General features: G+C 41.5%; 1 pseudogene; it reads right to left on the reverse strand.

The window, feature by feature from the left end:
* Nucleotides 1–23,225: 23,225 nt before the first annotated feature.
* On the reverse strand, nucleotides 23,226–24,625 carry LOC148110116 (neuropeptide Y receptor type 6-like; annotated as a pseudogene).
* Between the last annotated feature and the right edge of the window lie 235 nt (nucleotides 24,626–24,860).

Raw genomic sequence — 24,860 nt, forward strand, 5'->3', positions numbered from 1 at the left:
ACTAGGTATGGTTAGAAAAGCAACAGAGAGGTTTCTTCTAGAGTTGTTATGTTGATTATTCTAGATAATGCCCTTAAGACAATTCACACAGTGACTGGCTTGGTGCGGTGGTTAAAAGTGTCAGTTGCAGTAGGTAGGCGGGCCTTCCTGTGATGATGTGAGCCAGTAAGATGCCTGTGTGATCCTGTTTGGAAATGTATAAGAAAACAAAAACTGTATGTGAACTCACGAGGAGATAAATAATACATATTTTCTTGGTTACTAATCTTCTATTTCTTCACTCTAGCAAGATTTATAAGACAAAGGGATATATGTATATATATATAGATATATATCTCATATATCTATATCTAAATTTTAAAAAATTATTTATTTGAGAGAGAGACGCAGAGGAAAAGGGAGAAGACCCCAGGACCCTGAGATCATGACCTGAGCTGAAAGCAGACTGCTTACCGACTGGCCACCCAGGTGGCCATCAATCCTGTTATATATTATGATTTGAGGAATTTGGGTAATTTCTGAGGGTTGGTTTTCTCTAGCTGATAAAAAGTCTCTCGGTAATCTTATCTTTACTCATCAAGTAGATTTGGCCCTGTGCTGGTCACTCAGTGAGAGTCGAGATATAAAGGCCTGAGTCTGTGGGTGAGGTGCTCACAGTTTTGTTGGGGACAGGCTGGTGGCCTGGAAGCATGTACTGTGTGTAGAAATGGAGAGGGGGTGGGCATCAGGAATAGATGACTTTGTGTACATGTGCTGAGTGGGCCCAAGGGCTGGAGACACAGTGTGAGTCGGGGCTGCCAAGGACAGGCTCTCTAAGGAAGGTGAGTCTTGGACTAGACCTTGAAGGAAATTATGCATCAAAACTGGTTGCTTTCCAGACCAGAGGAAGAGATGATGGGCAAAGGCCCAGGGACTGCAGTGACCATATGTTGTGGACAAAATAAATGACTGTCTTAACTGGAGTGGAAGGGCCACCTTGGGAAGGGCAAGGCGTGAGCTTTGCTTTTGTTTTTTAAAAATACAGATGATTAAAACACACATAGTGTAGATCATTAAAATCACATAGTTGCCAATCATCTTGTTCTGGCTTTCTTGCCCAGACTCAAGGATAGTGAATTTTATTTTTAGTTATCTTTTTCTTGATCATTTTTAGGAGTGTGTGATTGTAGTGGTGCTGTGCCAAGAAGGTAGGAGGACAAAAAGGAATAACAGGATAGAAGGAAGCTTTTTCATTATGTTAGGAGGAAGCTGTAAGGGAATGCTTTTGGTCAATTAATTGGTGGTTCTATGAGCACCAGGGTGGGAGTCACCTAGAACAAACATATTCATGAGAAGTGTCAACGCTTAAGGACTGACGAGCAAATCTGTCATCCCTAGAATTTTAGAAAATGAAAAATGATAGAATGATACTCAGATAATGATAGAGTGATAATCATTTTCTCTTAGAAAATGAAGGATGCTAATCTGTTGTAAAGCCCTTCATGATCCCTTGTAAAGGCTATGAGCTGACTTGTCTGAATCAAGATACCAGTAACTTCAGTTCCTTTGTAGTAGAGACTTCTGGTGTTCACCCATATCTGGTTTTCTTCTTCTAGGCACACTACTGAGTTGTATTTTCCCATTTCTTGCATTTAGGTAGGCACATAAGAATATTTCTGGCCAATGAGCTGTGAGCAGAAGTAGTGTGTATGTCACTTGTAGGCCAAAGTATTTAACTGCTGGTGTGAGACTCTTCAGCTCCTCCTATCCTTGCCTTAGTAACTGAAAGGGTTGTGTATTCCGGATGGTATAATTACAACATGGCAGAGCCTCAATATTTTGGGTCCCTGAGTAATTAATGTATAGCAGACCCCTCCCCCGCCTAGTCCCAGGCCCGGCCCTGAGAGATTGGGTGTTGTTTATTACCACAGCATGCACTAGCCTATCCTGACGAAATAACCATTCCCACTCACTTCTCTTATTATTCTTCTCTCCATTCTTGGGACTTGGAAGATGCACATATTCACTCCCAGGGAGTGGGGTGAATGAGTTGTACGGGTATATTTGGGAGGGAGTGAGGAAGAGGGTGGATTTAGCTGGCAGTAGTGATTATAGAATTGCTTTTGGTGTGTGTCATGAGGGATAAGGGATAAACTGAGAGATCTGTTGTTCATCATCTCTGTAGGTATTATGGTCCCCTGAGAAGGCTTTGAGTGGTGACTGAGCAGAAAGGAAACTGTTCTGGAAAGCTTGACAGTTAAATCCGTGGTCAGCTTTAAAGGCTGAAGTTTCAAGGGCTCTGAGGCTGATTGTTCATAGAATTTCTTTGAAGAGTCACTATGTAGGAAGAAGTCAGCTCATGCAACTTCATTTCATAGGAAGCCTCTGTGTGAATATGAGAATCCTCAACCATTAATCACTGTCAGTTCAGTTAGAGAATACATATTGTCTTAATGTAACTTATTCCAAAAATACTTCTGATCAGCCTGCTTGTTTAATTCTGCTACTGACTAGGTTTGTGGTGGATAGCAAGTCCCTTTCCCCTAGAGCCTCAGTCCTTTTCCAGTCCTGAGATTCTGAAGTTCTGAGAGGGGAGAATGAGAATGTTCCCAGTTTGTGGGTTGAAAATTCTAGGGCGGGAGAGGGAAGAGAGTTAATTCTGATCCATGTTTAACACTTGTGGAGGTTATTCTTGTCCCTTCCCCCATAGGATGGTGATAGTGCAGTGTGCATGTGAAATTGCTTTCAAGCTTCCTCCCTGGAGGCTGTCAGGGCCTTGAGGTCAATAACCTGGTTTCATTTGTCTCTGCCTCTCATGTATCTGCCATAGCTCTTCCTACAGGGTAGATGCTTAGTAAAGTTAGCTGACTTGAATTGGAGTAAATACTTTGTGGATTTTTTTTTTTCCCCCAAAGATTTAATTAATTAATTTATTTGACAGATAGAGAGAACACAAGCAGGGGAGAAGCAGACAGAGGCCAAAGGAGAAGCAGATTCCCCGCTGAGCAGGGAGCCTGATGCGGGGCTCGATCCCAGGACCCTGGGATCATGACCTGAGCCGAAGGCAGCCACTTCACCGACTGAGCCACCCAGGCTCCCCTGGAGTAAATACTTTGCGTTTCTTAAAAAAATTTTTTTTACCGGGGCCCCCAGCTGGTACAGTCTGTTAAGCATCTGATTCTTGGTTTCAGCTTAGGTTGTGATCTGGGGGTCTCAAGAGCAAGCCCTGTGTTGCGCATTGAGATCAAGTCTGCTTAAGATACTCTCTCCATCTTCCTCTGCCCCTCTTCCCTGTGCACTTTCTCAAAGCAATCAATCAATCTTAATTTTTTTTTTTACAGCTTTATTGTGGTATGTCAAATACAATAAACTGCACATTTTAAAGTGTATAATTTGTGAAGTTTTGACATGGGTATGTACTTATGAAGCCATTACCACATTAAAGATAATTAACATATCCATTACTCCCAGAAGTTTTCTCATGTCCCTATGTAATATCACTCTTAAATCCTCCCACCACTGTCTTTAGACAACCACAGATTTGCTTTCTGTCCCTAGAGATTAATTTGCATTCTCTAGAATTCTATATAAGTGACATGTGCAGTATGTACTTCATTTTCTTTGGAGGAGGGGTGTCTGGCCTCTTTCACTCAGCATAATTATTTTGAGAGGCATCTCAAAAAATGTTGTAGTCTGTATCTATAGCTCATTCTGTTTTATTCCTCAGTCGTATTTCATTAAATAAATATACTATGGTATATTTATTCATTTGCCTGTTGATGAACCTTGGCTTGATGTGGTTTTTGGCTATTATACATAAAGCTGTTATGAACATTCATGTACAAGTCTTTGTGTGGGCATATGCTTTTATTTCAAGCGGGTAAACACCTAGGAGTAGAGTAACTGGATCAAATGGTAGGTGTCTTTTTAACTTGTAAGAACATGTCAAACTGTTTTGTAAAGTGGTTGTGTTATTTCTGATCCCATCAGAATATTATGAGGATTCAATTCTTCCATATCCTCGCCAACTTTTGGTCTGTGTCAGTCTTTTTAATTTTAGCCATTCTAGGAAGATGTGTAGTAGTTAGTATCTTGTGGTTTTCATTTAGATTTCCCTAGTGACTATTGCTTCTTGGCCTTTTGGCTAAGATCAAGTGTAGGTTTCCCTGGTGACTAGTGAGCCTGAGCGTCTTTTCATGTGCTTATTTGCCATCTGTATGCCTTTTTTGGTTTAATGTCTTTTCAGTTATTTGCCCATTTAAAAAATTGGGTTGTTTTCTTGTTGAGTTTTGAGAGTTCTTTATATATTTTGGACACAAGTCCTTTTTTTAAAAAAATATTTATTTGAGACAGAGAGAGAGAGAGTGCACACACACACAAGTCGAGGTGGGGCAGGGGCAGAGGGAGGAAAAGACTCCCAGGTGAGCAGGGAGCCCAGTTCGGGGCTTGATCCCAGGACCCTGAGCCAACCAGGTGCCCCTTGGACACAAGTCCTATATCAGATATATGCTTTGCAAATGTTTTGTCCCTGTTTGGCTTGTCTTTTTAGTCTCTTATCAGTGTCTTTCAAGAGCAGAAGTTTTAAATTTTGATGAAGTCCATTTTATCAATTTCCTCTTTAAAGGACTATACTTTTGGTGTTATATCTGAGAAATCTTTGTGTAAGCCAAGGTTGCAGTGTTTTTTGCCCTGTGTTTTCTTCTATAAGTTTTATAACTTTTTTTCCCCTTGTTTAATTGCACTTTGCTTTATTGTGCTTCATAGTGCATTTTCAAGCAAGTCTGTTGGTTTTTTCTTTTATTCTTTCTTCTTAGTTTTATGACTTTAAATTTACATATAGGTTTATGAACGACTTGAGTTTTTGTACTGTATGAGGTGTGAATGAAACCCCCCCTTTTTTTTCATATGGATATCCGGTTGTTCCAGCCATTTGTTGAAGAATATATATAATTTTTAAGATTAAAAAAAATCTCTTTGCCCAGATCATTCCATTTTATGGATAAGAAAACAGGCTTGGAGAGGTGAAGTGACTTGTGCAAGGCCACATAACTCATTTGTGTTAGATGCAGGCCTCAAACTCATGTCTTCTAATTCCCAGTCCATTAATTTGTTCGCTATGTCATCTTTTTGTTTTACCCTTTTCAAGTACCTTGTTCTTGAGTATTATCTTTCTGCCTAGGTTTTAGAAGGAAGAACTGAGGCCTAAGAGAGGACCATCACTTTAGAGACCATATTGTGAGGTCTCACACCTCTTGGACCTCATCCTCTTTTATTCTCCCCTCACTCCTACTGCTTCAGTCTCCCTGCTATTCCTTGAATCCACCAGGCTCACTCCTACCTCAAGGCCCTTGAACTTACTGTACCTCCTCCCTAGACCCTCTTCTCTCAGCTGTCCTCATGTCTTATTTCCTTACCTCCTTCAAGTCTTGGTTCAACTGTCACCTCAGGGAAACCCACCTGAACCACACATTTAAAGTTGCAAGCCCTGGGGTGCCCCTGGGTGGCTCAGTCAGTTAAGCGTCTGCCTTCGGCTCAGGTCATGATCCCAGGGTCCTGGGATCGAGTCCCGCATTGGGCTCCCTGCTCAGTGGGGAGTCTGCTTCTCCCTCTGCCTGCTGCTCTGCTTACTTGTGCTCTCTCTATCTCTCTGTCAAATAAATAAATAAAATCTTGAAAAAAATAAAATTGTGAGCCCTTCCTCCAACCATCCACATCCCCCTTCCCCACAGTATTCTGTAGTCAGTTTGTGAAGCCAGGTCCCATGGGGTGACAAGAGACTTCCTGTCAGAACGATACCAAGGCTGTGGTTGAGTAAAGCTGGAGAGTATTTTTCTACATGACCAGGATTGAGGAAGGATGTTGAAAGCAATTTGAAATCATCTCATGTTTTTCTCTGATCATCTTTAAGAACTTAAGAGTTTTCTGTAGATTTTCAGCCTAACTCTGATCTGTGGGCTGGGTCTGATACATGTAAATTTATAGAAGAGAAGTCTCCTCAGGGCTTATATCGGTGTCAGAGATTTTAATATTGCTGCTATTTCTTTAGTCCCTTTTTGGGCCAGCCACTGTACATACATTATCTTCAGTTCTTACAGTGGTCCTGCAGGGCAGGGATTACTCTCCCTCTCATGGATATAACTTTAGGGCCACAGATGTTAATGAAGCTTGCCTGTGTTCACACAGCTAGTATCTGGTAGGGCCAAGGTTCAAGTCCAAGGCTGGATGGCTCAAAACCTGAGCTTTTCCCATTAGGGTTGGGTAATATGTTTCCCTTTCCTGCCCATCTCTCCCCACCTACAAACAATATCGTGAAGTAGGTATGGAACATGGATACAGAGGGAATGCTGTTCCAGTGTCATCTCTACATCTCTTCCAGAAAGGAGGACAGCGGGAATCCCTTTTCTTTTTTTTTTTTTTTTTTTTTTTTAAAGATTTTTTATTTATTTATTCGACAGAGATAGAGACAGCCAGCGAGAGAGGGTACACAAGCAGGGGGAGTGGGAGAGGAAGAAGCAGGCTCATAGCGGAAGAGCCTGATGTGGGGCTCGATCCCATAATGCCAGGATCACGCCCTGAGACGAAGGCAGACGCTTAACCGCTGTGCCACCCAGGCGCCCCGAGAATCCCTTTTCAAAGATGGCAGAACTGAGGCACAGAAGGGTTCACATGCTTAGGGCTACAAAATAAGCCCATGGAAGAATTGAGATGAAAGTCCCGGGACTCCTGGCTTCCAGGGACATTGTTTTACAATTCATGTCCCACCAACACCAGAGGGAATTTTATTGTAGGTCTGAATGTATGAGCAAGTGGATGTATCTTGTGGCCTTTCAGAGGGACGAGTAAACACCTGAGATCTTTGAGCTCTTTCCCTTGGTTGCTCTGTGGAGGAATTGAGGTTCCTCTACACAATGCTGCAGGTCTAGGTTCTACTGACTTGTAAGATATATCCCAGATTAGCTCTACCAAGCTAGATGCCTTGCATTTTTGTTAGACTCCGAAATTAGACGTAATACCTGTTTCTGAGAGCTCCTGGTTGAAGCTCTTCCAGGAGCAACTCTGAAATCTTTTTTTTTTTTTAAAGTTTGTTGATTTTCCTTTATTATTTATTTATTTATTTATTAAATGTTTTTTTATTACATTATGTTAGTCACCATACAGTACATCCCTGGTTTCTGATGCAAGGTTTGATGATTCATTAAGCAACTCTGAAATCTTGGTTTTGTACTTCTTTTCTGAATTCCCAGAAATCAGAGAGGTGGGGTGTTCTTTGGAAGACATACGGGTAAGGAGGTTTTGTCTGAAAATTTTCAGGAAGTGTCCCATAGTTACAGCGGCCATTATTTAGCTTACGTATGTCTTTTTCTAGGAGTCCGTGGTGCTACTGCTGAAGTTCTTCATCAGTTTGGGATGCCTGAGAGCATGCTTCTTCTGCATAGTAAGATGAGTGGATACCATTTGGACCCCCATTTCCCTGGAAGATTTGCAGCTGAACAGAGAGACAGGGCCTAATGGTACAGCAGACAGAGCTGTGGGTCAGTGTCAGCCAGGGATGCTGGGCTTCAGCTACAGCTTTGCAAATTTCCCAATTTGTATAGTGTTGGTCAGTGATCATGTGCTTCCTGGGTTTCCTAGGGGAACTAGGGAACTGGATTCTGATGAGAAGGCATAGTCCCACTCTGCCTTTTTCTGAACACTTCACGATGTTGTAATTGGCGATTTACAGTCCCCCCTCAAACAGTGCATTCCTCAAGAGCAAGGATTTAGTCTTACTGTTCTCATCATCTCCAGTGTCTAGCAGGGAACTTGGCGCTACTAAGTAAATGATAATTGAATGATGAATGAAGGAGGATGGGATTTTAGATTAAATAGATGAGGATTTACCACTGTGTAACTTTAGGCAACTTGCTTAACTAACACTTCCTCACTTGTAAACTGAAGTAACATTATCTACCCACAAGAATGTTTTAGGATTAAGTGAGTTAATGAGTGGAGAAACAAGATGAGTGACAGATGGTCCTTTGGACTCTGTGATTCAGTAACACAGCTTAGAACACGGAATCATGAAACAGTTAAGGGTATAACCAGCCTCATGTCTCCCTGGCTAAATCCTAGTCATCCTTTAGATCTCAGTTTAAAAATTATTTTTTCCAGGAAGATTTCTTTATCTTCTTTCTGTCCCCATTCTCCCCAGATGACATTAGTTTCTTCTGCTAAATGCCTTCATAATATTGTATTTTTTTCTGTTACAGTATTTGCTATGATTTACTTTTTATTTTTTTAAAAGATTTTATTTATTTATTTGACAGAGAGAGAGAGACGGCCAGAGAGAGAGGGAACACAAGCAAGGGGAGTGGGAGAGGAAGAAGCAGGCTCGCAGCAAAGTAGGGAGCCTGATGTGGGGCTTGATCCCAGGACCCTGGGATCACGCCCTGAGCGAAAGGCAGACGCTTAACAACTGAGCCACCCAGGCACCCCATGATTTACTTTTTAAAAAAGTATCATCTCAATATTACTCAGCCATCGAAAAGAAAGAAATCTTGCCATTTGCAATGACATGGATGGAACGAGAGGGTATTACACTGAGCAAAGTAAGTCAATCAGAGAAAGAAATATCATATGATTTCACTTAAGTATGGAATTTAAGAAGCAAAACAGATGAACATAGGGCAAGGAAAGGAAAAATAAAATAAGATGAAAACAGGGAGGCAAACCATAAGAGACTCTTAACTATAAGAAACAGAGTTGCTGGAGGGGAGGGAGCCGGGAGGATGGGGTAACAGGGTGATGGACATTAAGGAGGGCATGTGATGGAATGAGCACTGGGTGTCGTATGCAACTGATGAATCACTAAATTCTGTCACTGAAACTAATAATACGCTCTATGTTAACCGACTTGAATTTAAATAAAAAATTAAAAAAAAAAGTATCATCTCTGATAGACTGCCACAAAGGCAGGGAATTATGTCAGTCTTGCTCACTGTTATATTTACTGACGTAGTAGAAGCTTGTTAAATATTTATTGAATGAGTAATGCTTTTTTTTTTTTTTTTAAAGATTTTATTTATTACTTTGACGGAGAGAGACAGCCAGCGAGAGAGGGAACACAAGCAGGGGGAGTGGGAGAGGAAGAAGCAGGCTCCGAGTGGAGGAGCCTGATGTGGGGCTCGATCCCAGAACGCTGTGATCACGCCCTGAGCCGAAGGCAGATGCTTAATGACTGCACCACCCAGGCGCCCCAATGAGTAATGCGTTTTGTAGAGGAGGAGCCTGGAGCTTAGGAAGGATAAATGATTTGCGCAAACCTTGAGGTAGACCCTTGCCTCTTGACTTCTTGTACCACAGCTTCCTCATAGTCAAGCACTTTGGATTCTTAGGTTTTTTTGTTTTGTTTTGTGTGTTTGCTTTTTGTTTGTTTAATCTTTTTCTCTCCCATTTAAGAAAACATAAAAATAATACATGTTTCTTGTAGAATATTTAGAAAATGTAGATGAGCACATAGGCAAAAAGAATGGGAGAGGAAGAGAGGTTAGAAGGCAAGATGAGACAAGGAAGAAAGAAGTAGAGATAGACCACCCAAGAGTCCTGTCACCTGGGCATAAACACCGTTAACAGTTTGGAATCTTTCAGACGTTTTTCTAGGTGCTGTGCATATGACACCCACACACATGTTCGTCTTTGTTTTTAAATTGAGAAACTTCACGGGAAGTAGAAAGGTGTGAAACTTGAATTACCAGGAGATGGCTGTCTTGTAACAGTGTCTGGGAGTCAAGGACTCCTCCTGTAGAAAACCAGAAGGCATCTTCTGGGATCCCAGGATGAGGAAGACTGCCTCCAAATCAATAACTCAATAACTTTTGTTTTTAGGTTCTATGTTACCTTAATGGAGAAGAATAATTTGACTCACTGGAAAAGACAAAATTCTGTCCTGCCTTGGTCTTTTATAGAGAGTCTGTTTTTTTTCTTCTGATAGAGTCATAATGGGGCCTACTCTCCAGGAGGCTGGTTGCCCTGGAAGACTGGCCTTTGATTTCTCAAATGTGTTTGCTCGAAGAACCTGTCAGCTTAGTTAATTGGAAGGTAAGAGAGCATTTTCTTTCAGTCCTAGAATCTGCCCAGTTAGCTGACTCTTACTGGCGTAACTGTTATTGGCAAATAACGTTTGAGCCACGAGTAAGTATACTTTACCCTTGAGCCTCCCCTGGAACCAAGGTATATGTTTGTATTTGTCTTCTTGCTGTTGCATATTTCTGAGCACTGGCTATTACAGTTCATATGGAAGTTCGGCATTCTGCTTCTTCAGGTACTGAGTCCAGGGAGTACAGGCCCCATATATCATTCAGATCCACACACCACTTCCAAGCAAAGATTTGTTATCCTCAGATTTATTCCGTTTCTACAGCTTACAGATATTAATTGATTCCCCACTTTGTGCCGGATGCTATAATTGACACGAGCTACTGCTGTGAATAAGAGCAGTCCCTACCTTCAGAGAGCTCATGTCCTGTGGAGCAGGCACACACGTAAATAGGTCTTCAGGGTTCTGCATGGTAGGGATGCACATGGTGCCATGAGAACAGGGACTAGGGGATCCTCACAACCCTAACATTTTATTTATTATTTTTTATTTATTTTTTTAAGATTTTATTTATTTACTTGACAGACAGCCAGCGAGAGAGGGAACACAAGCAGGGGGAGTGGGAGAGGAAGAAGCAGGCTCCCAGTGGAGGAGCCTGATGTGGGGCTCGATCCCAGAACGCCGGGATCACGCCCTGAGCCGAAGGCAGACGCTTAACGACTGCGTCACCCAGGCGCTCCCAACCCTAACATTTTAAACTGAGTCCCAAAGGACTCAGGATTTTGCAGTTCATTGATATAACCATAATTTCTGTGTAATTAGGATCATGTCTTTCTACTCTTATTGGATAATTCATAAAACATAGGTTTGAAAACATTCAGGTATTAAGGGAGTAATTGCTGCCTAGCTGTTTTTTAAAGAAAGAACTTCTAAAATTTATATTATTAGGGACACCTCGGTGGCTTAGTCCATGAATTGTCTGCCTTCAGCTCAGGTCGCGATCCCAGGGTCCTGGGATTGAGCCCCGCATCGGGCTCCCTGCTCAGCGAGGAGTCTACTTGTCCTCTGCCTGCTGCTCCCCCTGCTTGTGCTCTCTCTCTCTCTCTCTGACAAGTGGATAAATAAAATCTTAAAAAAAAAATCTATACATATTAAATGTTTTTTCCTTGCCTAGTCATATCTTACATACTGAGGTGGCAGTGGACTGCTGGTGTAGGAGGAATAATGGATGTAGGTCAAGGTCTCTGAAAGTTCTCAGTCCAGTTAGAAGAACAGATTTAAAATAGAGAATCACAGCAAACAGTCTACAACCAGATGTCAGATGGATGTGTTCCTGTCACCAGCACCCCCATCCTTTTACTTCTCCAGCAGGGGCAACACCATCCCAGCTTCAAGAAGGAGTTTGATTTGGGCATAGTAGCAGGGGAAAGAGACCTTCTTGCCTTCCTTGGCCCACTGGAATTACCTGTCGTCTTCATTCTGCGGTTTATTGCATGAGCACATTTATTGCATAGATGACTTGAGGAGGGAGGATTGTAGGAATTCCTGAGCATCTCAGCCTTGACATACTCCCCACCTCCCCTCACGTGGGATCCTTACTCTTCTCTTGCCCAGTATATTCTCATTAGGGGTATAGAGATAAATCAAGGGCTCTGTTGTTACTGAGACTGCCTTCAGTGACTCTCTAATTTCCTTTAGACAGCTTTCACCTTAGCCAGAAGGAAAGCCTTTAGAACCAAGACCCTGAATTACCCCTCTTATGTATTCTAAACTCTTTGATGGTTCAACTAGATTGTAAACTCTTTAAAGCTGTTTTTCACACTTTTTCTATATCTAACACAGTGCTAAGTATATAGTAAGGACTTTCTATATGTGTGTGTGTGTATATATGCATGTATATATATAGTATGTGTATGCGTATATATATACTCTTCAGCGTGGAGTGGGGAGCAGCTTCTTTGAGTTGAAGCCTCATGCATGTTGCTCTGTCACGTTATTTATACCTTTTTCAGAATATCATATTTTCCATTGCAGAGAAGTACACACCAGCCACATTTAAACCACATTGGGGTATTCTTTATTTTGAATTATTTATATTGTTGATTCTCTCTGTTAGAGATTGTTTGGGTATTATTCCTGGGGGAATCTTTAGAAATAGGCAGAGAGAAAACTTAGGGGATTTGTTGTAAGGATGTTTTAGCATTTCTCTATTCAACTCTGGTGCACCAGACAGACACATTCAGAATAGTTAATTTAGTAATTGTTTGAGGGCATAAGTATTTATTCATCTCACTGATAGTCATCTTTTCTGGAAACAATTAAAGATATGAAACATTACTCTTGGTCTAGAATGATTTGCGGTTAGGAGATGGAGGAGCAGATTTTTGGATCGTCGACCAGAGGACACCGTGTTTCCAAGGCTATCTGGCAAGCATCATGAGCTTCCAGTCTCAGATTCCTAGAAGGAAGAATACAGGCCCATCAGGCAAGTGAGAAAAGAAAGCCTTATTTCATTCACCAAGTGGCTCAGCAGTAGACCAGACTGGTGGACCAGATCCACAAATACTGCAAAACAGGAAGTTGACTTTCCTGAAATATTTCCTTATTTCTTCTCAAAAATTATTTTTACCTCTGTTGGGCCCCCACAACTCTTGGTTTATACTTCCATCATATTTTCTTTCCTTGTCTTTTTTTTTTTTTTACTTCTATTTTTTATTTAATAACATGTTATAACTTGGACATTTTACTTTTTTAAAATGTATTTTTATTGAAATATAATTAATATACAGTATTATATTAGTTTCAGGTGTACAATATAATGATTTAACAATTCGATAGATTACTTAGTGCTTATCATGAATAAGTATACTCTTTTTTTTCGTAGTACAGAGAAACCAGAAATACATTTATTGAAGGATGAACCATTTGCTTTCACGTAATTGTTGGAATTATCTAAGTTACTTACATATATATGTATATTTTAAATTTTATAAATAATAATAAATAATTAATTTTATTTATTTTTCAAATTCCAATATAATTAACATATACTATTACATTAGTTTCAAATGTACAATATAGTGATTCAAGAAGTCTGTACTTAGTGCTTATTTTGGTAAGTGTGGTCTTAATCCCCTTTATTTCACTCATCCCCCCACCCACCTCCCCTGTGGCAATCAATAGTTTGTTCTCTGTATGTAAGAGTCTGTTTTTTGTTTATTTGTTTGTTTATCTCTTTTATTCTTTGTTCGTTTGTTTTGTTTCTTAAATTCCACATGTGAGTGAAATCATATGGTATTTGTCTTTCTCTGGCTTATTTCACTTAGCATTGTACATAACCTCTAGGTCCATCCATGTTACAAATGGCAATATCTCATTCTTTTTTTTTTTTTTTGGATTTTATTTATCTATTTGAGAGAGAGAGCAAAAGTGAGAGAAGTCACAGAGGGAGAGGGAGAAGCAGACTCGCTGCTGAGCAGAGAGCCCAATGCGGGGTTCAGTCCTAGGACCCTGAGATCATGACCTGAGCCAAAGGCAGAAGCCTGACTGACTGAGCCACCCAGGTGCCCCAGGAGCTCATTCTTTTTTATGGCTGAGTAATATTCCATTATACATATATACTACATCTTTATCCATTTGTCTACAGACAGACACTTGGGTTACTTCCATATCTTGGCGATTGTAAATAATGCTGCAATAAACATAGGGGTGCATTTTTCTTTTTGAATTAGCATTTTTGTTTTCCTTGGGTGACTACCCAGTAGTGGAATTACTTGATCGTATGGTAATTCTCTTTTTAACTTTTGGAGGAACTTCCATACTGTTTTCCACAGTGGCTGCACCAAGTTGCATTTCCACTAACATTGCAAGAGGGTTCCTTTTTCTCCACATCCTTGCCGACACTTGATATTTCCTGTCTTTTTGATTCTAGCTGTTCTGATAGGTGTGAGGTGATATCTCATTATGGTTTTGATTTGCATTTCCCTGTTCATCATACTTTCTTAAGTAATTGCTTATAGATCTGTCCTGTCCTACTTGCAGAATGTAAGGCCCTTAAGGGGAAAGGCATGCATTAAAAAGTACATTTATTTATTTATTTATTTATTTATATTATTATTATTTTTTTAATAATGATTTTTTATTATATTATGTTAGTCACCATACAGTACATCCCCGGTTTTCGATGTAAGGCTCGATGATTCATTAGTTGCGTATAACACCCAGTGCACCATGCAATATGTGCCCTCCTTACTACCCATCACCGGTCTATCCCATTCCCCCACCCCCCTCCCCTCTGAAGTCCTCAGTTTGTTTCTCATAGTCCATAGTCTCTCATGTTTCATTCCCCCTTCTGATTACCCCCCCTTTCTTTTTTTTTTTTTTTTTTTAAATGATTTTTTATTATATTATGTTAGTCACCATACAGTACATCCCCGGTTTCCGATGTAAGGCTCGATGATTCATTAGTTGTGTATAACACCCAGTGCACCATGCAATACGTGCCCTCCTTACTACCCATCACCGGTCTATCCCATTCCCCCACCCCCCTCCCCTCTGAAGTCCTCAGTTTGTTTCTCATAGTCCATAGTCTCTCATGTTTCATTCCCCCTTCTGATTACCCCCCCTTTCTTTATCCCTTTCTTCCCCTACTGATCATTCTAGTTCTTATGTTCCATAGATGAGAGAAATCATATGATAGTTGTCTTTCTCTGCTTGACTTATTTCACTAAGCATTATCTCCTCCAGTGCCGTCCATGTTGTAGCAAATGTTGAGAACTCGTTCTTTCTGATTGCTGAGTAATATTCCATTGTATATATGGACCACAACTTCTTAATCCAGTCATCTGTTGCAGGGCATCTCGGCTCCTTCCACGATTTAGCTATTGTGGACATTGCTGCTATGAACATTGGGGTGCATATGGCCCTTCTCTTCACTACGTCTGTATCTTTGGGGTAAACACCCAGTAGTGCAATGGCTGGATCATGGGGTAGCTCAATTTTTAACTTTTTAAGGGACCTCCACACTGTTTTCCAGAGTGGCTGTACCAACTTGCATTCCCACCAACAATGTAGGAGATATCGCCTTTCTCCACATCCTCTCCAACAATTGTTGTTTCTTGCCTTGTCAATTTTTGCCATTCTAACTGGCGTAAGGTGGTATCTCAGTGTGGTTTTGATTTGAATTTCCTTGATGGCTAATGATTTTGAACATTTTTTCATGTGTCGGTTAGCCATTTGTATGTCTTCATTGGAGAAGTGTCTGTTCATATCTTCTGCCCATTTTTTGATTTATTTGTTTCTCGTGTATTGAGTTTGAGAAGTTCTTTGTAGATCTTGGATACCAGTCCTTTATCTGTAGTGTCATTTGCAAATATCTTCTCCCATTCTGTGGGCTGCCTCTTAGTTTTTCTGACTGTTTCCTTGGCTGTGCAGAAACTTTTAATCTTGATGAAGTCCCATAAATTCATTTTATCTTTTGTTTCTCTTGCCTTTGGGGATGTATCATGAAAAAGGTTGCTTTGGCCGATGTCGTAGAGGTTGTTGCCTATGTTCTCCTCTAGAATTTTGATGGATTCCTGTCTCACATCGAGGTCTTTCATCCATTTGGAGTTTATTTTTGTGTATGGTGTGAGATAGTGGTCAAGTTTCATTCTTTTGCATGTAGCTGTCCAATTTTCCCAGCACCATTTATTGAAGAGACTGTCTTTTTCCCACCGGATGTTTTTTCCTGCTTTATCAAATATTAGTTGCCCAAAGAGCTGAGGGTCCATTTCTGGGCTCTCTATTCTGTTCCATTGGTCTAGGTGTCTGTTTTTGTGCCAGTACCATGCTGTCTTTGTGATCACAGCTTTGTAGTACAGCTCGAAATCCGGCATTGTGATGCCCCCAGCTTTGTTTTTCCTTTTCAACAGTTCCTTGGAGATTCAGGGTCTTTTCTGGTTCCATACAAATTTAAGGACTATTTGTTCCAGTTCTTTGAAAAACGTTCTTGGTATTTTGATCGGGATAGCATTGAAAGTGTAGATTGCTCTGGGTAGCATGGACATTTTAACTATGTTAATTCTTCCGAACCATGAGCATGGAATATCTTTCCATCTTTTTATGTCTTCCTCAATGTCTTTTAAGAGTGATTTATAGTTTCTAGAATAAAGGTCCTTTACGTCTCTGGTTAAGTTAATTCCAAGGTAACGTATGGTTTTTGGTGCTATTGTAAATGGGATGGATTCCCTAATTTCTCTTTCTTCGTTCTCGTTATTCGTGTACAGAAATGCAACTGATTTCTGAGCATTGATTTTGTATCCCTCCACGTTACTGAATTGCTCTATAGCTTCTAATAGTTTGGGAGTGGCTTCTTTTGGGTTTTCCATATAGAGTATCATGTCATCTGCGAAGAGAGACATTTTGACTTCTTCTTTGCTGATTTGAATACCTTTGATCCCTTTTTGTTGTCTGATTGCTGTTGCAAGGACTTCTAGTACTATGTTGAATAATAGTGGCGAGAGTGGGCATCCTTGTCGTGTTCCTGATCTTAAGGGAAAGGCTTCCAGCTTTTCCCCATTGAGAATAATATTTGCAGTAGGCTTTTCATAGATGGCTTTTATGAGATTGAGAAATGTACCTTCTATTCCTACACTCTGAAGGGTTTTAATCAGGAAAGGATGCTGTATTTTGTCAAATGCTTTTTCGGCATCGATTGAGAGGATCATATGGTTCTTGAGTCTTTTCTTGTTGATATGGTGTATCACGCTGTTTGATTTGCGAATATTGAACCACGCTTGCATCCCAGGTATGAATCCCACTTGATCGTGGTGGATAATCCTTTTAATGAACTGTTGGATTCTATTAGCAAGTATCTTGTTGAGGATTTTGGCGTCCATATTCATTAGGGAAATCGGTCTGTAATTCTCCTTTTTGAGGGGGTCTTTGCCTGGTTTGGGGATCAAGGTAATATTGGCCTCATAGAATGAGTTTGGTAGCTTTCCTTCTGTTTCTATTTTTTGAAATAGCTTTAGGAGAATAGGTATTATTTCTTCTTTGAATGTTTGGTAGAATTCCCCAGGAAAACCGTCCGGGCCTGGAGTTTTGTTATTTGGAAGGTTGTTTATCACTGACTCAATTTCTTCATAATTAATTGGCCTGTTTAAGGAATCAATTTCTTCCGGTTTCAATCTTGGTAGTTTATAGGTTTCCAGGAAGGATTCCATCTCTTCCAGATTGCTTAGTTTATTGGCATATAGCTGTTGATAAAAATTTCTAATAATCCTTCCAATTTCAATGGTGTTCGTCGTGACCTCTCCTTTTTCATTCATAATTTTAATAATCTGGGTCCTTTCTCTTTTCTTTTGGATAAGTCTTGCCAGTGGTCTGTCAATTTTATTGATTCTCTCCAAGAACCAGCTTCTAGTCCTGTTGATCTGCTCTACTGTACTTCTGGTTTCTGCTTGATTGATTTCAGCTTTAATTTTGGTCAACTGCTTCCTTGTGCGTGGATTAGGCCTGTCCCTCTGTTGCTGTTCCAGCTTCTTGAGGTGAGAATATAAAAACTGCATTTTAGATTTTTCTGTTCTTTTGAGTGAGGCTTGGATGGCTATGTATTTCCCCCTTAGGACTGCCTTTGCAGTATCCCATAGGTTTTGGACTGTTGGTCTCCATAAATTGGTCTCCATAAATTGGTCTCCATAAATTGTTTAATTTGATTTTTGATTTCCTGGTTTATCGAGTCATTCCTGAGCAGGATGGTTCTTAGTCTCCAAGTGTTTGAGTTTCTTCCAAATTTTTCCTTGTGGTTGAGTTCCAATTTCAGAGCGTTGTGGTCTGAGAATATGCAGGGGATAATTTCAATCTTTTGGTATCGGCTGAGACCTGTTTTGTGTCCCAGAACATGGTCTATTCTTGAAAATGTTCCATGGGCATTAGAATAGAATGAGTATTCTTTGGTTCTGGGGTGTAGTGTTCTATATATATCTAAGAGGTCCAACTCGTCGAGTATGGCATTCAAAGCCTTTGATTCTTTGCTTAGTTTTTGCCAGGGTGTTCTGTCTATTTCTGAGAGTGGAGTGTTGAGGTCCCCTACTATTAATGTATTTTTATCTATATGTCTCTTTATTCTGGTTAAGAGTTGGCTTGTGTATCTTGTTGCTCCCCTGTTGGGGGCATATATATTTATAATTGTCATATCCACTTGTTGAATACTTCCTTTAAGAATAATATAGTGCCCTTCTGCATCTCTAACTATAGTCTGTAGTTTAAAATCCAGTTTATCTGATATGAGAATTGCTACCCCAGCTTTCTTTTGAGGTCCATTTGCGTGAAAGATGGTACTCCATCCCCTTACTCTCAGTCTGAATGCATCTTTGGGTTCGAAATGAGTCTCTTGTAGACAGCAAATGGATGGGTCATTTCTTTTTATCCAATCTGCAACCCTGTGGCGTTTAAAGCAAGAATTTAAACCATTAATGTTAAGGCTGAGTACTGAGAGATATGCTTTTAATTCTGCCATGTTGTCGGTAAAGTCTTTGTTTGTATTGGCTGTGACTTTCTGTTTTGTATCACTCTTGGGGCCTTTTTACTTTTATAGAACCCCCCGTAATACCTCCTGTAGGGCTGGTTTCGTGGTTACGAAATTGGCTAGTGACTGTCGATTCTGAAATGTCTTTATTTCTCCATCAATTCTGAATGATAGCCTTGCTGGATAAAGGATCCTTGGCTGCATGTTTTTCTCTGAAAGAGCTTTAAAAATGCTCCCCCAACCCTTTCTCTCATTCCAGGTCTGTGTAGACAGGTCTGACGTAATTCTGATGCCTTTGCCTTGGTACGTGAGAAATTTCTTTGCCCTGGCCGCTTTCAATACTGTATCCTTGGATCTCATATTTGCAAATTGCACTATGACGTGACGTGGTGTAGGTCTTTCATGGTTGAGCTTGGGAGGGGTCCTCTCTGCCTCTTGGACACGAATTTTTGTTTCCCTTGCTAGATTAGGGAAGTTTTCAGCTACAATTTGTTCAAATATCTCTTCTAGACCTCTGTTTTTCTCCACCCCCTCGGGGATGCCGATGATTCTAACATTGGATCGTTTCGTTGAGTCAGTAATCTCCCGTAGCCAACATTCGTGGGCGTGGATTTTTTTAAGACCATCTTCTATTTTTATTTTTTCCTCTATTAACCCATCCTCCAATTCACTAACCCTTTCCTCTGCTTCGGTGACCCTGGCCGTCAGAGCCTCTAGTTTTGCCTGCATTTGGCTCATAGAATGTTTAATTTCTGTCAAATTCGCTCTCATTTCCGCCCTTAGGGATTCTATATTCTCAGTAACATTTTCCTGAATACTTTTTTCAAGTCTACTCATTATCTTGACCATTGTTACTCTGAATTCCATTTCTGATAATTTGGTTACATCCATATCCGTTACTTCTGTGGCAGAGGCCACTGACTCACTGTCTTTTCTTTGCTGGGGGGGGCTTCTCCTTCTTGTCATTCTAATGAGGGGAGGTTGCGGGGTTGTCCAGAGCCCAAAATTATTGACTGGGTCCCAGGCCGTGCCCCTTGTTTTATAGGGATCTTAGAGATGTGGGCTTCTTCTTTAAAGATTTTATTTATTTACTTATCTGAGAGAGGGAGACAGACAACAAGAACGAAACAGAAGCAGGGGAGTGAGAGAGGAAGAAGCAGGCTCCCAGCGGAGGAGCCCGATGAGGCTCTCCTTTCCGGAACGCTGGGATCACGCCCTAAGCCGGAGACAGGCGCTCAATGCCGGCGCCACCCAGGCACCTCGGGTTGTGGGCTTCTTGATTTTCAGCCTGCCTTCTGTGTTCTGGGGGAGGGGCCTGCCGCGCCGATACTCAGGCAACCCTGTTTGGTTAGAGTCTCCGTGTCCCCTGCGAGGGAGGATGGGGATAGGCACTCTCTGAGCCGGTATTTCCAGGCTTTTGTTCTTTGGCGGCTTTCCCTGGCGGCCGGCTATGCCTCTTCTGAGAGTCAGAGCAGCAGAGGCTGCATTGTCACAGAACAGAGGGATTGCGGCCCGTTCTCCACTGATGTTCTGGCCACTTTAACTCTATTACTGTTGGTGCTGCTCAACCGTGCAGCGTCCCGGGATGTGCGCACCAACTCGGCGTCCCTGCCCTCACTTCCAGGGCCGGCGCGTCTCTGTCCTTTGTGTTTCTAATGCCGCCAGCCACCGGCCGCCCCGCGCGCTCCCGGGTCTCCCGGTCTCAGTCTATGCCCGGTGAGCACACCTCGATTCCGGAGTTTCGGGAGAAGCCTGGTGGCGCGCGCACCCGGTTCAGGGTCTCAGTCTGCTGTTTCGCAGGTGCCAACCACGAGTCCGCCCGCTCCCCCGTGCAGGTGGCCCGCCAGCCACCAGCCGCCAGCCACCCCGCGCGCACTCCGGGAGTTCCCGGTCTCAGTCTGGATCCCGTGAGCACACCGGGATTCCGGTGTTCCGGGAGATGCCTGGTGGCGCGCGTTCACGGCTCACCGGTCTCAGTCCGCTCTCTCGCGGGTGCCCTCTGTGGGTCCGCCTGCTCCCCCGTGCAGGTGGCTGCCGCTTCCCGGCGCCCAAACGCGGCGGCTCCCTCCCCCTTCCGTTTATCTTCCGATATCTGTGCGCGGTTTACAGCTCCCCTCTTCGTACCTCAATACTCAGTGCTGGAGATGTTCATTTGTAGAGTTCCAGATGCATCATCCTGCGTCTCAGGCTGATTCCGTGGTTATTTAGGCTGGTCTGGTACCTATCCAGCTCGACTCAGGGGACCGGCTGAAAAAGGGGTCCCCTACTCCTCCGCCATCTTAACTCGAGCCCTCCTAAAAAGTACATTTAATTCACTACTTTTTTGAGGTAAAAATAACCAGAGGAAAAGCTATTATTGATAGTTATACATTAGTGACTTTCGTTTCATTAAAACTAAAGATAAATTTAGAAGAAAGACAAAACAGTTTAATAGAAGGAAATAACTCTTAGCATGGAGCCAGAAATACCACCATAATATTTAATCGTAGATTGGAGATCTCTTTTGAATGCTCAGGGTGTTGGGGGTCAAGGCTAGAGGAGCCTGATGCATGTGTGTGGATGAGGGGAGGGGGTAATACCAGAGTTTGATGAAAACCTTTTCTTGCTTTTAGTGGTTTGATCAGAATCATTTTAGTAATGGAAACTAGAATCAGTGTGTCTTTACCAAGCAAGTAAAATAACCTATTAGATCTTAATTATAGGACTAACCACTATCTGTCAGAAGAGATAGAAGGGGTTATCTAGGTAGAGTTGACTGTTTTCTGGACCAAAGGGCCACAGTCCTGTACCTTTAGAATTCTAAGCTGTACCATTTGAAGTCGGTTTTTAGATAGAGTTTTTATTTGCAGCTAATGCTGTGAAACTATTACATTTTATTTCATTTGGGTGTCCTGCAGTGCTTTTGTTCGTTTTTTCAAATGATAGAATAGAAATCCTAAGGGGAAGGAAAAGATAGGGAGAGGGAGGGAGGGGGAGGGAGAGGTAGAGAGAAGGAAGAGATTTTTCAGGAGGGGAAAACATAAAGGCTAATGTACAAGAAAAAAATACAATAGAAAAATCACAGGTATTCAGAGAAACATTACCTTTTATCCAAAAGGAAGAAGATACAGTTACATTTTTAACAGACACATAAGCTGTAGCTTAAATGTAATAGTATAAAGGAGATTTCTCCAAGGAAGAGATAAAGCTGGTCATGACTTAGTAGAAATCCCTGAGCTAATGGCTATTGAACACTAGCTTAGTATTCTTTTTGAAAATGGTTTAGCTGATTCTTCTATGTGACCCTGTGGGGAATGAGCGGTATTTTTTAAAGTTTAAGTCATAAGATTTATAAGAAGTTTAAAAAATCTGGAGCTAATTATAAAAGTCTACTCACGAAGTCCCTCAGAACCTATAATAGATGCATCACGACCCCTATTTAATATACATAAAGAATTTGGGATAAAAAAGTCATTTTATAATTAAAGCTGTATATACATTGGCCATTAATAAGTTAGTTAATGTGGGGGTGCCTGGTGGCTTAGTCGGTTGACTGTCTGGCTCTTGGTTTCGGCTCAGGTTGTGATCTCAGGGTTGTGGGATTGAGCTCTGAGTGGGCTCCATGCTCAGTGGGGAGTGCTTGGGATTTTCTCTCTCTGTCTCTCTCTCTCTCTGTCTCTCTCTGTCTACTCTCTCTCAAATAAATAACTAAATATTTAAAAAATAAGTTAATGTGATTTCTAACATCATTGGAGTGCTAAAGAGTTTGTGGTCATTTCTAGTGGTGCTAATAGCATTGTTAGTGGAGAAAATGTACTGTTACCATAAACTAGAGAATCGGATTCAAGCATGGGAAGTAATTATAATTACAATACTTAGTTTTTTTTTTTTAAGATTTTATGTATTTATTTGACAGAGAGACAGCCAGCAAGAGAGGGAACACAAGCAGGGGGAGTGGGAGAGGAAGAAGCAGGCTCCCAGCAGAGGAGCCTGATGTGGGGCTTGATCCCAGGACTCTGAGATCACGCCCTGAGCCGAAGGCAGACGCTTAACGACCAAGCCACCCAGGCGCCCCTACAATACTTAGTTTTAATGTGAAGTTAAAACTGTTCCTTCAGCTTCCGGTCCAAACTTTTTTTGTTGGGTAATTAATAAATTATGATGAGGGCTTTCTGACTTTGCTAATTAATTGAATGGTTACTTGATTGAAAGTTACAGTTCTTAAATATGAAAAAGAAATGTCTTTAACAGTAAAGTGGGATAGTAGTGCTTTTACTAGGCATATCATTAGTGATAACTTCTGTGGGTGTTCCATTGAATAACAGCATCTGGGAACTTGTTTCCCAGCCAGCAGTGCTGCTTGCCTCTGTGGATTTCTCACTGTTATTCCTTGTCCTAAATGACAGCAGCTAGGTTGAGTTATTAAGAGTTTTTCTCCTAAGAGAAAAGGGCTGGTGTGTGTCTATATGTGTGTCTGTGTGTGTGTCTCTGTGTTTTTGCGTCTCTGTGTCTGTGTTTTGGGCAGATATATGGCATAGACAGGTCTGGCCTAATGCAAAACTCCGTGGTATGAAGTAGCTCTCTTTTTTTGGTTTCAGCTTCTTTTTTGTGCATTTTGCCCTATCGCCAACCATAACCTCTCAATCTGTCATTCAGGAACATCTTTATCATTGTTAACAGTTTTTATATACCTGTTGATGCCAGAGCCAGCCTTAATAATCCCTCGGATTCATCTGTGTGCATAGTGGAGACGGCAGCATTTTCTGTATCTTTCCTGAGGTGCAAAGCGCCAGCAGTGGTGAATAAGCACTACCAGGTCCTTCTGGAAATTTTTATTGAGAAAGCCATAAAATAGAGGATTTATGCATGTGGAAAGCATAGCAATCAAGTGGCAAATTACAACTACCAGGTCGTGGTAACAGCTCATCAGCACCTCATGACATCAGTCACAAATAACATTGACGATGTTCAGGGGCAACCAGCAGGCTCCAAACATCACTACAATGGAGATCAACATTGTGTTGATCCTCTTGTTCTCATTGAGCTGGCCCTCAGTTTCCCTCTTTCTGTCTTCCTTTTCATTTCTCCTGTGGAGGCAGATCACAGTCTTCAAGTAGCAGATGAGGTTGAAGCTCAGAGGACGAAGTACTGGACCATAAACATGAAAATGGTAAAGATGAGCTGCTTCATTGTGGAGGGCCAGGTCTCTCTGTAGGCCACACCATGGATGTAGAGGTCAGTGGGGGGAGAGAGGTTCTGGAAAGGCTCACCGATGGGTGGTAGTATAGGAAGAAGGGCGTAGACAACAGAAGAGAAAACATACAGATCAATGTGATACCCCAGTAGGCATGAGGTACACTGGATTTCCAGCCACAGGGGTTCACAGTCATCTGAAACCTTTCTCTTTTTCCCCCCAAGATTTATTTAATATGTTGGCTAATTGAATTTAAATAAAAAAATAAATGTGAAAAAAAGAAAAATAAATTATTTATTTATTTTTTGAGAGAGAGAGAGAGAAGGGGGAGAGGGAGAGGGAGAGAGAGAATCTCAAGTACACTCCACCTGTGCTGAGCAGAATACCTGATGAGGGGCTTGAACTTGCAACCCTGAGATCATGACCTGAGCCGAAATCAAGAGTCGGTTGCTTAACCAACTGAGCCACCCAGGCATGCCAGCAGGTACCTTTCAACAGCAATTAACACAAGTGAAAATTATGGACAGAGATTGGCAACACTCTGCACATAAGAGCTGAGTTTGCACATGGTGTTCCCAAATATCCAGTGGCCCATCAGAGTGTAGATAACAGATAAAGGTATGCACATGTCATACACCGAGATGTCAGAGGAGGAGACCTTGGCAGTCAGTATATTGGTGATGTTCTGAGCTTCTCTCTGCTTCTTAAAGATGATAACAATGAGAGAAAGGTTCTAAAAAGGCCCACTCTTAAGACCACAGTATAGACTATGAGAAATAGGAGCAAGGCTAGAGAAGGGGGTCAACGGGCCTTAACGTAGTGAAATGCAGAGTTGTTGCTTTCTGTCATTGGTTTTATTAGATGCTGGATGGTTTAGAGAAAGTTCCATTATGTTAGTGTTTGTAAGAAGAGCTTTTCTAAGCTTGTTTTGGCCATTAGTTCTCAGGAAGCATTTTGTCTCTGAGGCTTCCAGTGAGTAATTAGTAGGGTTTAATCTTCCTTGATCTTTATCTGTGCTGAGTGGAAATACACCAATGACTTGAGTATCAGCCTGAGATCCTAAAAAAATTAAAGAGAACCCAGAGTATTAGTGCAAGTTCTTAACAACCTGGACAAGTCTGTAG

Source organism: Ursus americanus, chromosome 5 (genome assembly GCF_024610735.1).
Source record: "Ursus americanus isolate L20-20 chromosome 5, mUrsAme1.1.p, whole genome shotgun sequence".
Classification (NCBI taxonomy): domain Eukaryota; kingdom Metazoa; phylum Chordata; class Mammalia; order Carnivora; family Ursidae; genus Ursus; species Ursus americanus.